This window comes from Engystomops pustulosus, chromosome 7 (assembly GCF_040894005.1).
Source record: "Engystomops pustulosus chromosome 7, aEngPut4.maternal, whole genome shotgun sequence".
Taxonomy (NCBI): domain Eukaryota; kingdom Metazoa; phylum Chordata; class Amphibia; order Anura; family Leptodactylidae; genus Engystomops; species Engystomops pustulosus.
In genome coordinates this window covers 101,315,732-101,330,987 of record NC_092417.1, presented here as the reverse complement: position 1 = coordinate 101,330,987, position 15,256 = coordinate 101,315,732, and positions in this window count along the sequence as shown.

Genomic DNA, 15,256 nt, shown 5'->3' with positions numbered 1-15,256 from the left:
TAATTAAGATAATTGGTAAAACTGGTGGAAAACGCATGAGTTTTTAAATATTATTTATTTATGCCTCGTTCCCTGATTCTGGAGTCTGAGGGCGCGTTCAAACGTTCCGCTAGCGCCGCGTTCATAACGCGACGCTAGCGCACAGGGGAAGAAGTTTGGGGCGATCGCATATGCGTTTCCAGAGAAACGCATGCGATCGGGTTATTAATCGCATGCGTTTCCCGGGAAACGCATATGCGATCGGCCCGGGCCCGCCCACTGTGCGCTAGCGTCGCGTTATGAACGCGACGATAGCGGAACGTGTGAACGCGCCCTCACACATACTTTTTTTGCACGTTTTTTTGCACGGTTTTAGTGTGTAAACTTTTAATCCCATATCCCAGTTTTCATAAGTAACTTTTTGTAGTCACCCTCCCTTTATTCACCAGTCACCTTAAAATTCACTTTTAGGCCGGTGCCACACGTAGCGCTTTGTCTGCGCTTGCAAACGCAAACGCAGACAAAGTCGATCCCACCGGGGCGGGCGCAACTTTGTCTGCGTTTGCAAGCGCAGACAAAGCGCTACGTGTGGCGCCGGCCTTAGTTCACACACCACTCACCCTTTCATTCATTAACCCCTTATCACCGACACTAGTTTTCAGCTCAATGACCAGACTCGATTTTTCAAATCTGCCCTGTCTCACGATAATTGGTTATAACTTCGGAACGCTTTAACATATCTGGGTGATTTTGAGAATGTTTTCTCGTGACACACTGTACTTCATGTTAGTTATAAAATTTAAGTGATAAGTTTTGCGTTTCGTTCTGAAAAAAAGTGAAAATTTGGCAAAAGTTTGTAAAAATTCTTCATTTTCCAAGTTTGAAATGTTCTGGTTTCCAGACAAGATGTAAAACTACCCAAAAAGTTTGATAATTAACATTTACAGAATATCTGATTTATGTTGGGATGATATTTTATGCTTCCGGTCATTTTTCTAGGATGTTATGAGGCGCAGAACTTTAGGTGCGATTTTTCTTATTTTCATGAAAATTGCCAAAACTTTTCATTTTGAGGGACAACTCAGCTTTCAAGTGACTTTAAGAGGCCTAAATAATAGTGAAACCCCATAAATTACCCCACTATAGAAAGTTCACCCCTCAACATATGTAAAACAACTTCTATTAAGTCTATTAACCCTTTAAGTGTTTCACATGGGTTAAAAAATATGGACCTGCGATTTAGAAACTATAGAATTTTTTTTGAAAATACATTCATGTAGGCCAAAACTGACATTTTCAGAATAAATTAAATTATGAAACGCACTGCAACGCTTGATGCCCAATTCCTCCCGAGTTTACTGATGGTGACTGCTGTACGGGCGCACAGCCAGGCAAAGAATGAATGGAGGCGCCCTTCACAGCAGATTTGTATTGTCACATTGTATGACCTATAAATTTGTATTTTTTTTGGTAATGCGAACATATGAGGGCTTATTTTTTATGGGATGAGATACAATGTATAGATAATTTATTTTGGGAGTCTAAAGCTTATTCTTGAGATTTTATTAACTATTTCAAGGGGGACACAAACAAAACCATCAATTTTTATTTTGGATTGTTAGCATTTTTTTTCCCCTGCTCACCGTAATGTAAAAATAATATTTTATCTTTGTTCTCTGGTTCACTACGATTGCGGTGATACCTCATTTATATAGTTTTTCTTATTTTTGCTTAATTTTCCTGAGCAAAACCAATATTGGAGAAAATCGCATTGTTTTTACTATTGACAACTTTTCAGGGCCATAACTTCTGTATTTTTCTGTTGTCAGATCTGGTTGAGGGCTTATTTTTTGCGAAAAGAGTTGTTCTTTTCAGTCGTATCATATAAGGGAACGTAACTTTTTTTGATCACTTTTTAGAACATTTTTTGTGATGGTGTTTGATGAAAATTTGTATATTATGGGAAGTTTTTTGAGTTTTTTTTTTTACGTAGTTCACCGAGCGGGTTCAATATTGATTTAGATTTATTGTACAGATTAATACGGACGCAGTGATACCAAATATGTACGTGTTTTTGTGTTTTATTTACTTTATTTGCATTTTATGTGTTACTGGGGAGATTATGGGACTTTTATTTTATTTATTTAATTATATTATAAAAAGATTTAATTTTTAACTTTTTTACATTTTCTACTTCTTAGCTTGAATGTTTGACCGCGGCGTGTAAGGGGTTAAACACCCGGGATCGGAGTTTTTCCGATCCCAGGTGTTAGTGCCGGGTCTGGGCTGTGATATCAGCGAGACCCGGTGTCCCGAAATCTTCTTCTGACGCGCCGCCGTAGAAAGGCGTCGCATCAGAAGAAGTACCCTTAACGACCACCGTAAAAAGCCGATACGGCGGTCATTAAGGGGTTAACATACACTGTTGCTCTCTCGCATTCTGGTTAAGCTGCTTTTTGTTCTGTATTGTGGCGAAAATGCTACCTTATGAATGAATGCTCTGCGACTTCCGAACTTTGACACGCAATGATGCAGACTCCTTTCTTCCGGCGTTTGGCGGGCATGCCTTCTAGCTGGACCGCATCATGCACCTGTCCTCTGTCGGACTTCAAAAGCAGGGTACGGTATATGTACCTCTGGTATTTTGTGAGGCTGATGCCCCACGTACCGCTTTGTCTGCGCTTGAAAACGCAAATGCAGAGAAAGCCGCACCTACCGGGGTGGGCCGCGGCCCAATCGCATCGGCGTTTCTATGTTTTGGGTTAATTTAATGCAAACTTCAGCAGCTGGTTCCCGATCGCAGGCGTTTCCATAGAAACGCCGATGCGATCGGGCCGCGGCCCTCCCCGGTAGGTGCGGCTTTGTCTGCGTTTTCAAAGCATTGCGTGTGGCACCAGCCTAAGGCCGGCGCCACACATAGCGCTTTGTCTGCGCTTGTTAAATTAACGCAAAACACCGGCGGCTCGTTCCCGATCGCAGGCGTTTCCATAGAAACGCCGATGCGATTGGGCCGAGGAAACGCATGCGATTAATAACCCGATCGCATGCGTTTCTATGGAAACGCATATGCGATCGCCCCAAACTCCGCCCCCTGTGTGCTAGCGTCGCGTTATGAACGCGGCGCTAGCGGAACGTGTGAACGCGCCCTAAGGCCGGCGCCACACGTGGCGCTTTCTCTGCGCTTGCAAACGCAAACCCAGACAAAGTCGCGCCCACCGGGGCGGGTCTCGGCCCGATCGCATCGGCGTTTCTATGGAAACGCCTGCGATCGGGAACGAGCCGCCGGTGTTTTGCGTTGATTTAACGCGAAACACCGGCGGCTCGTTTGCAAGCGTAGACAAAGCACCACGTGTGGCGCCGGCCTAAGGGTGATGTCACACATGGCGTTTTTGGTCTGTTTTTCCCAATTATCTTAATAGATAAACAGGTTGTAAGCAGCCAAATGCATGGTAAACAGCCAAAAATGGACTGAAAACAGATGTTTAAAAACGGACCAAAAACGCCATGTGTGACATCACCCTGAGGGTGAAGACACACGTGGCGTTTTTGGGCCGTTTTTAGTTAGTGCGTTTTCAGATCGTTAAAAACACAAGTGTTTTTGAAAGACGCGTGCGTTTTTGACCAGTTTGAATTAAGATAATTGGTCAAACCTGTCAAAAACGCATGCGTTTTCAAAAAACGCATACGTTTTTTGCGCTCTGAAAACGCACTAACTAAAAACAGCCTAAAAACGCCACGTGTGTCTTCACCCTAAGGCCCCTTTCACACTTTTTTTTCACGCGCGTTTTCTGCTCTTGCTTTTGACGCGCGTTTTCTGCGCTTGCTTTTGACGCGCAGAACTTACATTGCACTCTGACCCATTGTAACCAATGGGTCTCTTCAGACTTGCATTTTTTTTCACACACACACGCGCGTTTTTTAAAATGCACGTTTAAATCTTATCATGCTCTACTTTGCAAGTCACGCGCGTGAAAAACGCACCATACAAGTCTATGGAGATGCATCAAAAACGCATTGCAGACACTTGCAAGTGCACTGCAAGTGCAATGCGTTTTTCACGCATCAATTGCTATAGAAAAGATAGAGCTCAGTCCTGAGTCCATTTCACACGTATTTTCTGCACGTGAAAAACGCATTGAAAATACAACATCAGCTGTTGTATATGCGTTTCAAACGCAATGAAAACGCAACCAAAACGCAATGTGTAAACACGCCCTGAGGAAGCCTGCTTGCACAGGCGGAACGCGTGTGTCTTCTTAGGGTGAAGACACACGTGGCGTTTTTAGGCCGTTTTTAGTTAGTGCGTTTTCAGATCGTAAAAAACTCATGCGTTAAAAACGTTTTTTGACAGGTTTGACCAGTTATCTTAATTCAAACTGGTCAAAAACGCATGCGTTTTCAAAAAACGCATGTGTTTTTTTGACGGACTGCTTAAAATCGGGCCAAAAACTCGTTAAAAACGCCATGCGTGCCATCACCCTTACGGCGGATTCCCACACATTTTTAAAACACATCCAAAACACAAGTGGATGGTGGCCAAAATGCATATGCTTTTCCCTTGAACCGCATGCATTTCATGGAAAACACATATGCGGTTTTGGCCAAACTCCCTCCCACATGTCTTTTGGATGCATAAAAAAATGCGACAAAAGCTCCACGTAGGAATCCGCCCTTAAGTAGCAGCCCTGGAGAATATGTGTACTGTTAGTGGAAGCAGGACAGTTAAAAATGGCCTTCTAGTCCAAGATTGTAGGTAGACTGTAGTGCATAAGGGCTCTGTATAGAGGTTCTCTATAACCTTTCTCCCGTGCTCTGAGTCACTGCTTTAATATTCAAGCAGAAGCCTGTTCCAGCAGTCACTCATAGGGTAAGGGCTGTTAGCACTCCATGGGGAGAACAATTCGTCACTGCTCAAAATTCAGCTCAGTTCTGGAATATAAAGGCATTTTCCATAGACGTGTTTCTGCTTAACACCAAAGCCCCTTTTCACCTTCTTGACACGGCCCATTTTTTAAAAACTGCCCTGTGTCACTATAAATAGTTATAACTTTGGAACGCTTTAACATATCGAAGTGATTTTGAATTTGTTTTCTCGTGACACATTGTACTTCATGTTAGTTTAAAAATTTTGGTGGTATGTTTTGCATTTATTTATGAGAAAATCAGATATTTGGTGAAATTCGCAATTTTCGAAATTCAAAATGTTCTACTTTTTTCACACATGAGTCATAACACCAAAAAACATAATAACTAACATTCACTAAATGTCTAATTTATGTGGACATGGTTTTTTATACATACTCTCATTTTTGTAAGATGTTATGGGGCTTTGAACGTTAGGTGCAATTATTCACATTTTCATAAAAAAAAGCAAAATCCTGCTATTGAGGGCCCTGCTCAGGTTTCAAGTCACTTTGAAAGGCCTAAATAAAAGTAAAACCCCATAAATTAGCCCATTATAGAAACTACACCCCTCAATGTACGTAAAACAACTTTTATGAAGTTTGTTAACCCTTTAATTGGTTTACAGGGGTTAAAACAAAATCGGATGCAATTTCGAAATTACATTTTTTTTGGCTAAATGAATGTGTTTTTCATAAAATGTACAAATTCTCAGTGGCTAAAATACCAAAACGCTCCTCAAAACGTGATACCCAATCTCTCCCGTGTATAACAATACCCCATATGTGGTAGTGACTGCTGTATGGGCACACGTCAGGGCATCAAAGGGAAGCTGCGCCATTTAGAGCAGATTATGCATTGTCCCTTTTTATTGGCTATACAATCTTTATTTATTTGGCAAATTTGGACATACAAGGGCTTATTTTTTGTGACATGAGATGCACTTTACAAATACTTCATTTTAGTGGATCTGTAGCTTTTTGATGAGATTTTATAAACTCTTTAATGTATGGAGGAAAAGAAAATTGTCAATTTGGGGTTTCTTTTTTTTGTATATTTTGGGGGTCGTACACCATACACAAAAAATACTATAATATTTTTATTCTATAGATCACTACGATTACGTTGATGCCTCATTTATATAGTTTTTCATTTATTTTTACAATTTTACTGGAAAAAAACTAATATAGAGGAAATCTCATTTGTTTTTGCATCGCCATTTAAAATTTTTTGGTTGACAGCTTGTTTAGGGCTTATTTTTTTACGTGTTGAGTTGTCCTTTCAATTGGTACCATTTTGGTGCACATAACTTTTTTTGATCACTTTTTGGAACATTTTTGCGAAGGGATTTTATGAAAATTTACATTTTTGAAGAGTTTTTCGGGTTTTGTTTTTACGGCGTTCACCGTACGGGTCCAATAATGTTTCTGACTTATTGTACAGATTGTTACAGATGTGGCGATACCAAATATGTGGGGGGTTTTGGGTGATTTTCAGTTTTTTTTTTACTTTATTAGATGTGTATAGGGAATGTTTGTGTTTAGGGGACTTTAACTTTATTCAATTAATTATTTTTATTTAAAAGTGTGTTTATTTAGTGTTTTTAACTTTTTCTCTTTATTTTACAGGTTAGCTTGAACAAGCGATCCACTGATCGCTTGTTCAAGCTATTCTTCACCTAATACAGTGTAATACAGATGTATTACACTGTATTATGTGACACACTGAGCATGCTGCGCATGCTCAGTGTGTAACAGCCGGGTCCTGCCAGAAGGCAGGGACCCGGCACCCGGAAGAAGATCGCGCAGTCCCGAGCATTGGCTGCGATCGGAGCAGCGGACCCCCCCAGTAAGCGCCGCGGGGGTGTGTGTCAGAATCCAGTTAAATGCCCCTAGCACACCGCGGTCAGCGCGACCGTGGCGTGCTAGGGGTTAACACCCGCGATGGGAGAAATCTCCGATCGCGGGTGTTAGAGACAGGTGTCGGCTATAATATATAGCCAACACCCGCAGCTTCTGGCCCGGCTCCGTTCAGGAGCCGGGGCAAGAAGTTTGACGTACTATTACTGCATATTGCGGGAACGCACCTCCAGCCATGCAGTAATAGTACGTCAAATGTCGGGAAGGGGTTAAAACACACACAAAAATATGGTTACACAGCTTTCCAGGGACAATACCTAATACTATCTGCAGCTTTGTATAGAAATCGACTTTCAAAATCAAGCATGATAAACCAGGGACACTTTGGCTGTTACCTTGTGCTGCAGATTCATAGGCTTTTATACTGTGGAGGAGCACTTCCCCCTCCCACTGTGTGCTGAAACTTCCTCTGCTGCAGTAAGATAATATCAGGCGAGGGGGAGGGGGGGTGCTAGGGGGCAGAGGAGAAATATGAGAGTGTAACAGCCTGTGAAGTTACCAGAGGGGCTCTAATACCGTCCCCAAAGTCCTTCTGGCTCATTAGCATAATTTAAAAAGTTGACAATGACAATACGTGCCCCTGGTTTATTATGCTTGATTTTGATGCTATATTTCCATTTTAGAGCATGCTACCTTTGTGAGGAATAGGTGGAGTGATTACTAGTGTAGGTTTAAAGGAAATCTACCATCAAAATCAAGGTATACCAAGGCCACCTACACATAGGACCAGGCACTGTGACTGTGGTAATTGTCATATATTTGGTATCCTTCCTTCTAAAATTAATTTTTAAAATTATGCCATTGATCCTGAAGGGCTATTGGCTTGTTTCAGAACCCCTATGTGCTGCAGATTCACAGACTGCTATGTTCTTTAGGAACACTTCCCCCACCACTGTGTGGTTTTACTGCTGAGATTACAGGAAGTGCAGGGTGAGACTCATATGTGCTGCTGCAGTGTAACAACTGCTTGTGAAGCTAGAGCACAGAGGCAGGGGCATAACCACAGTGGTAGCAGCCATAGCCACCGCTATGGGGCGCACCGTGTCAGGGTGCCCCATCATCCAACCTGACACTAAAGAATGGAGGATGTGCACCATTATATACATATTATGGTGCACATTGTACAGCATAATATGTATATAACATATATGTGATGTATATATGCTGTATATTTGTGTATATGTGGTGTGTATGTGCTGTACATCTGTATATGGCACAGTATGTGTGTGATGTGCTCTATATGTGTGCGTATGTGTGTACGAGTATATAAATGTGTGTGTATGATCTATATGTTTATGTATATAGGTATATAAATGTGTGTGTGTATATGTGAGTGTAATATGCATAATTTAAAAAGAACTTGACATGATAAACCGCTACCAGTATGTTGTCAAGCAGCTGAATACCTTCTTGATCAGGTTTCTCTAATGGTTCAGTGTGGTGGCATCATCCAGAAAATCCAGAAAATCAACTTTAAAGTAAGTTTAAATTGGTTGTATTGGTCATGGAGATTTTAACACTGAATTCAAGTTCTCTCTTTCTCAAAACCCCACATTCATTGTCATTGATGGTCCTGCACCCAGAGGAATCACTAACCAGGTCTCCAGAAGTTCTGTTCATGATGTCAATCACAGGGGAGGAGGTGTTCTGAGGCAGGGAGAGCTAGACTTCCAGTTAAACTTTTCTGCCTTATTCACATTATACATCCAATTTACATCTCACTTCAAAGTTGCTTTTGTGGATAATGGAACCAAGCTAAACTAGCTAATAAACATCTAAAAGATCTGGAAGGTGTAAAGCTACTAGACAACATATTGGTAATCGTTTATTAAACCAATTTCTGATGACAGGTTCCCTTTAAAGCGGGAAGGGTGGCCCCATTCAGTAGTCTGCTATGGATCCCTGCCTCTCCTAAATTAAATGAATTTTACTTCAGTAGATTTACTCTATATACTCGAGTATAAGCCAATTTTGCAGCAAATAAAAATGTGCTGAAAAACCTAACTCAGCTTATACTCGATTCTATTAAAAAAAAGTGTACTCACCTTCCAACGCCCCTCACCGGCAGGACCACTTCTGTACATCAATGCTGCAGCATCGGCTCTGTGTCAGTCGCGTGCATCATGACATTAGCCGTTCGCTGACATTATAATGTGTACATTATAGCTACTATACACTAGTGCAGTGATGGCAAACCTTTTAGAGACCAAGTGCCCAAACTACAACAAAGACCCGCTTATTTATCGCAAAGTGCCAACACAGAAATTTAATTTGTGGTTTATACTCCCTTCTCTGTCACAGTTTTCATTAATACCAGCACCTGAGGACACAGATAAAGCAGAAAATAGTCCCAGGTAGAGCTGTCACTTTAAAATACCTCTGTGCACAGCAAGTCCTGGGCTGTCTGGGACTGCAGGAAGATACCTGGAGTCCTCTCTGGTGATGGCCTGAGTGCCCACAGAAAGGGCTCAGAGTGCCACCTCTGGCACCAGTGCCATAGGTTAGCCATCACTGCACTAGTGGATAGTAGTATCAGAACTCAGTAAAATAGTTTGTATACAACTGAAGGAGATGGTCCAATAATTGATCATACTAGATAATACACAGTGTTGTATTGTATGTCTATAATGTATTGATCTGTAATATGGCTAAATTTGCCTACTACCTATCTATATTTTGGGACATTGTCATACATACCTGCTTATTTTCTGACAAATTGGGGAGAGGCAGAATGAAGTCCAAAGCTCCTTGTATTTTTACCATTTAGGCCCCTTTCACACTTGCGTTTTTCACGCGCGTTTTCTGCGTGTGCTTTTGATGCGCAGAACTTGCATTGCACTCTGAGCCATTGTAACCAATGGGTTTTTTCAGACTTGTATTTTTTTTCACGCACACACGCGCGTTTTTTTTACGCGCGTTTAAATCGCGTGAAAAACGCACCATACAAGTCTATAGAGACGCATCAAAAACGCATTGCACTCTGAGACACTTGCAAGTGCAATGCAAGTGCAATCCGTTTTTCAGTCATCAATTGCCATAGAAAAGATAGATCACAGTCCTGAGTCCATTTCACGTGCATTTTCTGCGCGTGAAAATGCATTGAAATTGCATTGAAAACGCGTGTGAAAAACTGAGACACTGAACAAACTCTGACTGAAAACTGATTGCACTCTGATGCAAAATGTGCGTTTTTCACTGACCAAACCCTGATTGCACCCTGATCAAACTCTGATGTGATCTGCAACGCAAGTGTGGAAGGGGCCTTAGAGCCCAGATATTTACATGGCAGCCAATGCTGGGAGGTCTTTTTTCATAAAATTATTTATAAAAACAGTATTCCAATGTAAACTATTCTTCTTTAGGCTAGTTTCATGGAAACATAATATGGATTCATCCATCAGACTGTGATAACCACCGCCATATGAACGGTTGGAACGTGCCCAGGACATCCGTAAACCTTAAATACTGCTCGGCCCCCTCTATCCGCTGGAAGGAAGCAGGACACGGGGTGTCACAGGAAGTCCTACTCCAGTGGGTCACTTGACCCGCAGTTCCTTTACAAGGGTAAGTACAATGCATGGGTCCCTGGGTGATGATGCGGAAACTCTCTTGTCGCCTACTGGTCTGCACTATGGGGCTCATTTACTTACAGGGTCACCGAAGTTCACAGAAAGTGCATTGTCCGACTATAATGCACTGTGCAGCAATTCACTAAGATCGTGCGCCCGAAGTCATCAATGTGACGGTAACCCACTCAGGTCCGACAGAGTTCAGCATCTTTTTAATGGTGCATATAAGTGCTTGGGCTGGAGACAGAAAGCTGATGGTGGTTCCTCTGCTCATGTATGGTGGGTGTCTTGTACAGAGAAGGTATTTTACTGAAAGAAAAGAGCTGCTGCAAGTTGAAATTACTCAACCCACTCTCATTTTGTATAGATATGCTTTAACCCTTTCCCAATGTGCGCCATAATATTGCGGTGCAGTGTCGGGTGTATGGAGAGGGCTCTTAACGCGACGCTAGCGCACAGGGGGCGGGGCTCGGGCCGATTGCAATTGATAACCTGATCGCATGTGTTTCTCTGGAAACTCATATGCGATCGGCCCGAGCCCTACCCCCTGTGTGCTAGCATCGCGTTATGAATGCGCCCTCAATGAAGTAGAGCGTAACTTGCTGAGCACCATGATTGGCAATCTCTATCAGCTCCATAGAGATGAATGGAACAGAACAATGAAAGCCAGCGCAGCTGCGTCAAAATCCAATCGCGTGTGACACAATGCCAGAGAAATACCTGTTAAATATCTGTCAAAACCGTGCAATTCCCGAAAACGTCAGAAAGTCCAGCGAAAGTGCCATCCACGACCCTTGGTAAATAAGCCCCAGTGTATCTAACTACCTAGACCCCCAGCAATCTGAAATGTTCCCCTGCACAATAAATATTGGACTAGCTCTGTAAATATAAATATACTTAAAGAGGTTATATATTAGTTGAGAAACATGGATTCCTTCTTTCAAAAACAGCACACACGTGACTATGGTTTCTGCAGGTAAATCAGCCATATAGAAATGAATGAAGCTTGATTGTAGTAGGTACAACCCTTGGTCAGACAAGACGCTGATGTTTGGAAGAAAGCAGCCATATTTTTCAAGCCCTAGACAACCCCTATAACCGGTTCAGGACCGGGCCCTTTCCTGTTTTTTCATTTCCATTTTTTACTCCCCACCTTCAAAACTCTATAACTTTTTTATTTTTACACATGAAGAGCTGTGTGACGGCTTGTTTTCTGTGTAACAAATTGCACTTCATAGTGATGCTATTGAATATTCCATGCAGTGAAAATGGTGAAAAAACACATTTGCGCCGTTTTCTTGTGGGCTTGGATTTTACGGCTTTCACTTCACGTCCTAAATGACATATCTACTTTATTCTTTGGGTCAATACGATTACGCAGATACCAAATTTTTAAAGGTTTTATAATGTTTTGATACATTTACAAAAATTAAAACCTCCTGTACAATTTTTTTTTTAATTTTGCCGTCTTCTTGCGCTAATAACTTTTTCATACTTTGGTGTACGGAGCTGTGGGTGGTGTCATTTTTTGAGACTTTTGATGATATTTTCAATGATATTTAATATATAGAATTTTAATTTTTTTTAAAAATGGCAAAAAAGTGCCATTTTTTTACTTTGGGCGCGATTTTCTGTTACGGGGTTAAACGCAGTGAAAAACCGTTAGTATATTTTGATAGATCAGGCATTTACGGACATGGCGATACCTAATGTGTTTATGATTTTTACTGTTTATTTAGATTTATATCAGTTCTAGGGGGGTGATTTGAATTTTTAGGTTTTTTTATTATAATTTTTTAAAAACTTTTTTTAATTTTTATTTATACTATTTTTCAGACTCCCTAGGGCACTTTAACCCTAGGTTGTCTGATCGATCCTACCATATACTGCCATACTACAGTATGGCAGTATATGTGGATTTTACTGCTCATTCATTACAATGTGCTGATAGCACACTGTAATGAATGGGCTAAACAAAGTAGCCTCGGAACACCCGAGGCTACCATGGCGACGGATTGCTGCTCCCCATGACGTCACGGGGAGCGACGATCTTCAGAAAGATGGCGGGGCACATGCGCCGCCAGCTTTTTGAAGCCGCCGCCAGCTTTGCCGGGTGCTAGCACCGATCGCGGGTGTTACCGGTAAGCCTTTGCTGCAATATGCAGCAAAGACTTACCAGCTATGGAAAGGGCTCAGCCCGTGAGCCCTCTCCATGCACCGGGACCAGACCGCCGTGAATACAGGGCGGGCGGTAGTGAACCTGTTAACAAACATGTTTACATATTGGGGGTCATTTACTAAGGGCCCGATTCGCTTTTTCCCGGCGTGTTACCTGAATATTTCCGCCGTTTCTCCCGGGATTTTGGCGCACACGATCGGATTGTGGCGCATCGGCGCTGGCATGCACACCATGGAAATCGGGGGGCGTGGCCGAATGAAAACCCGACGGATTCGGAAAAACCGCCGCATTTAAAAAAGAAAATGTGTCGCGGAGCTTGACTTTACCTTCACTAGGAATAGGCCGGTGAACTTGAGTGCGTTCCGATGCTCTTCAGCGCAGCAGTGGACGTCGGAGGAACTACCTTAATGAATCCCAGCCGGACCCGAATCCACCGCAGAGAACGCACCGCTGGATCGCGAATGGACCGGGTAAGTAAATCTGCCCCATTGTGCATAAAATGCATGCGTTAGACGCTAACAAAATGTAAGATGTGACTGCAGCCTAAGTTTTGCTATAATGCACACATCCATATGCAAGAGGTCTAAAAATAGACATGTAATATTTCCATGTAGCTGTTGGTGGGCCCTTAGAATCAATTTCACTGGTGGGCCATAGTCCCCCTGTCCGACCCTGTATGTGTTCATTTAAAGTAAAGGGTCTTTTTACAGTAACTGTTGATATGCAATGATTTGTGTAATTGTATAACTTTTATAGAAAACAACCATAAAGTCTCCATAATAAAGTTTCCTTTATGACACATATACTGATCACAGAACAGACATTGATCTGAATGAATGATTACAACTGTCACAGATCAGACATACAAAACATTGAGATACCAGCATGCAAAGATGCGCAGCTCTATGTCTGCTGGGGCTACGCTGGCCCAACTTGTTCCACCAAGAATTGTCATCTCCAGGTCTCTGTGCATTGTGCCTCACAGTGTCCTCCTGCTTGGTGTAACTTCCATATGCTAGCAAAAGTCCCTTACAAAAACGGTTCTCTGGCAACAACCTGACCCTTATAGGATGAGCATTAGATTGCCCGTAAACATTGCCTCCAATAACGGTAATAAAGACTACATTGATGTCCATATCGGACAAGTCACTATAGGTTAAATCCATTGAAGGGAATTGTTAGGAATAAAGTGTTGGATCTCTGCACTGGACATCTTAAATTTCTCCCAATGCAAGCTAGAGGTTTTCATAAATGAGGGAAAAAATAGAAAAAGTTACAGGAGGTCGTATGCAATTGTATATATGTACGTTATGGATAAAATGTGTATTTATAGTTCTCATTTTTTATGTTTAACATTTGATTTGCATCTTTGCTAAGAATCAATTGATACAGCTGGTGCTTAGAAAAGTTTGGTTGTCACATAGCCGTTTTTACTCCTCTTCCAAGACATGACAAGAATTACAATTCATAACAAACAAAGCTATGTAAAATGAAGGCGAGTTCAACCCCTATTTTAACTGTTTCTCACATAGGGTTTTTTTTTAAAATGTGGTTGTGTAATTTGGTCTGTTTTCTTTACTATCCTCACTGTAAGAATTGTTCTTTTTGAATCCAATGTTCTATTTACTGCAATGTTCGATAGAAATAAAGCTTAATCATTGTATACTAAAAGCTTGTAAAAAAGATAATGTACTTTAATGTACTTTATGGTTATGAATTTCTTACTCATTTGAAGATCTCTGATTGCTGTCTGTGAATTGAAAGCATTATCTGCCTTTATACCCATTACATTATATCATTGCTTTGGTCTGGTTCAGGATGGCTCCAAAACCAGTGCATAGACATACATTATGGCTGTCTTTTGTTGCCAACATAGGGAGTGTTAGTCCCTGTTCATGAGTAGGAATTTGGATTAAAAAATCCTTATCTAACACCCCGGAGGAAGGGGCTTTTACTTCTGGAAGCTGGCCCCAAATCCAATTCAAAGTGTGAGTGATCGGATACCCTGCAAGGTTGTGGAATATTATTTTATTGTATAAACAGTGTACTGTACTATACTGTATAAACAGTTTCCAGTAGGCTTCTAGTAATGGCAGCATGGAGCTAGGATTTTGTTTTTTAACTATGCAGGTGGATTTAAAGCTCTGCATGATAAAAAAAAAGCTCTTACTACTGTACGCAGCAGACATTCTGCAGCGAATCCAGCAACGATAACACACTGCCACGGCTTTTACCAAAATTTGCAACAATAAAGCATCATTTTTATAACCTACAGCATGTGGATGGGATTCGCCTGACAATACACTTGTTACAATGTACCAGGCCAAGTTTTTTGCCTCTGGATGTAAATAAGGTGGCAGACAATTTTTGACAGCAGACAGTGATCTTCAATATAGTGAAAAATTGTAAAATATAAAAAGGTTCAGTGACTTTGGTTACATAATAATTAAGCTTTATTTACAAATCCGGTAATTCCCTTTAAAGATACCTTTGGCAGAGAAAGGAACAGTAAACAAAGAAATACACAGTAATGAAATAATTTATAACAGAACAATTAAAACATAAAGCTCCTGCAATGAATATTCTGAATGACCCAGATTTTTGGATTTAGGCTGAGGCTAACAAATGAGGGATAACCAATGAGAAGGGACTCTTGCAGGTTGGCAGTGTGGCACAGGAAGACCACTGCAGAAGACCAGATCTCTCTG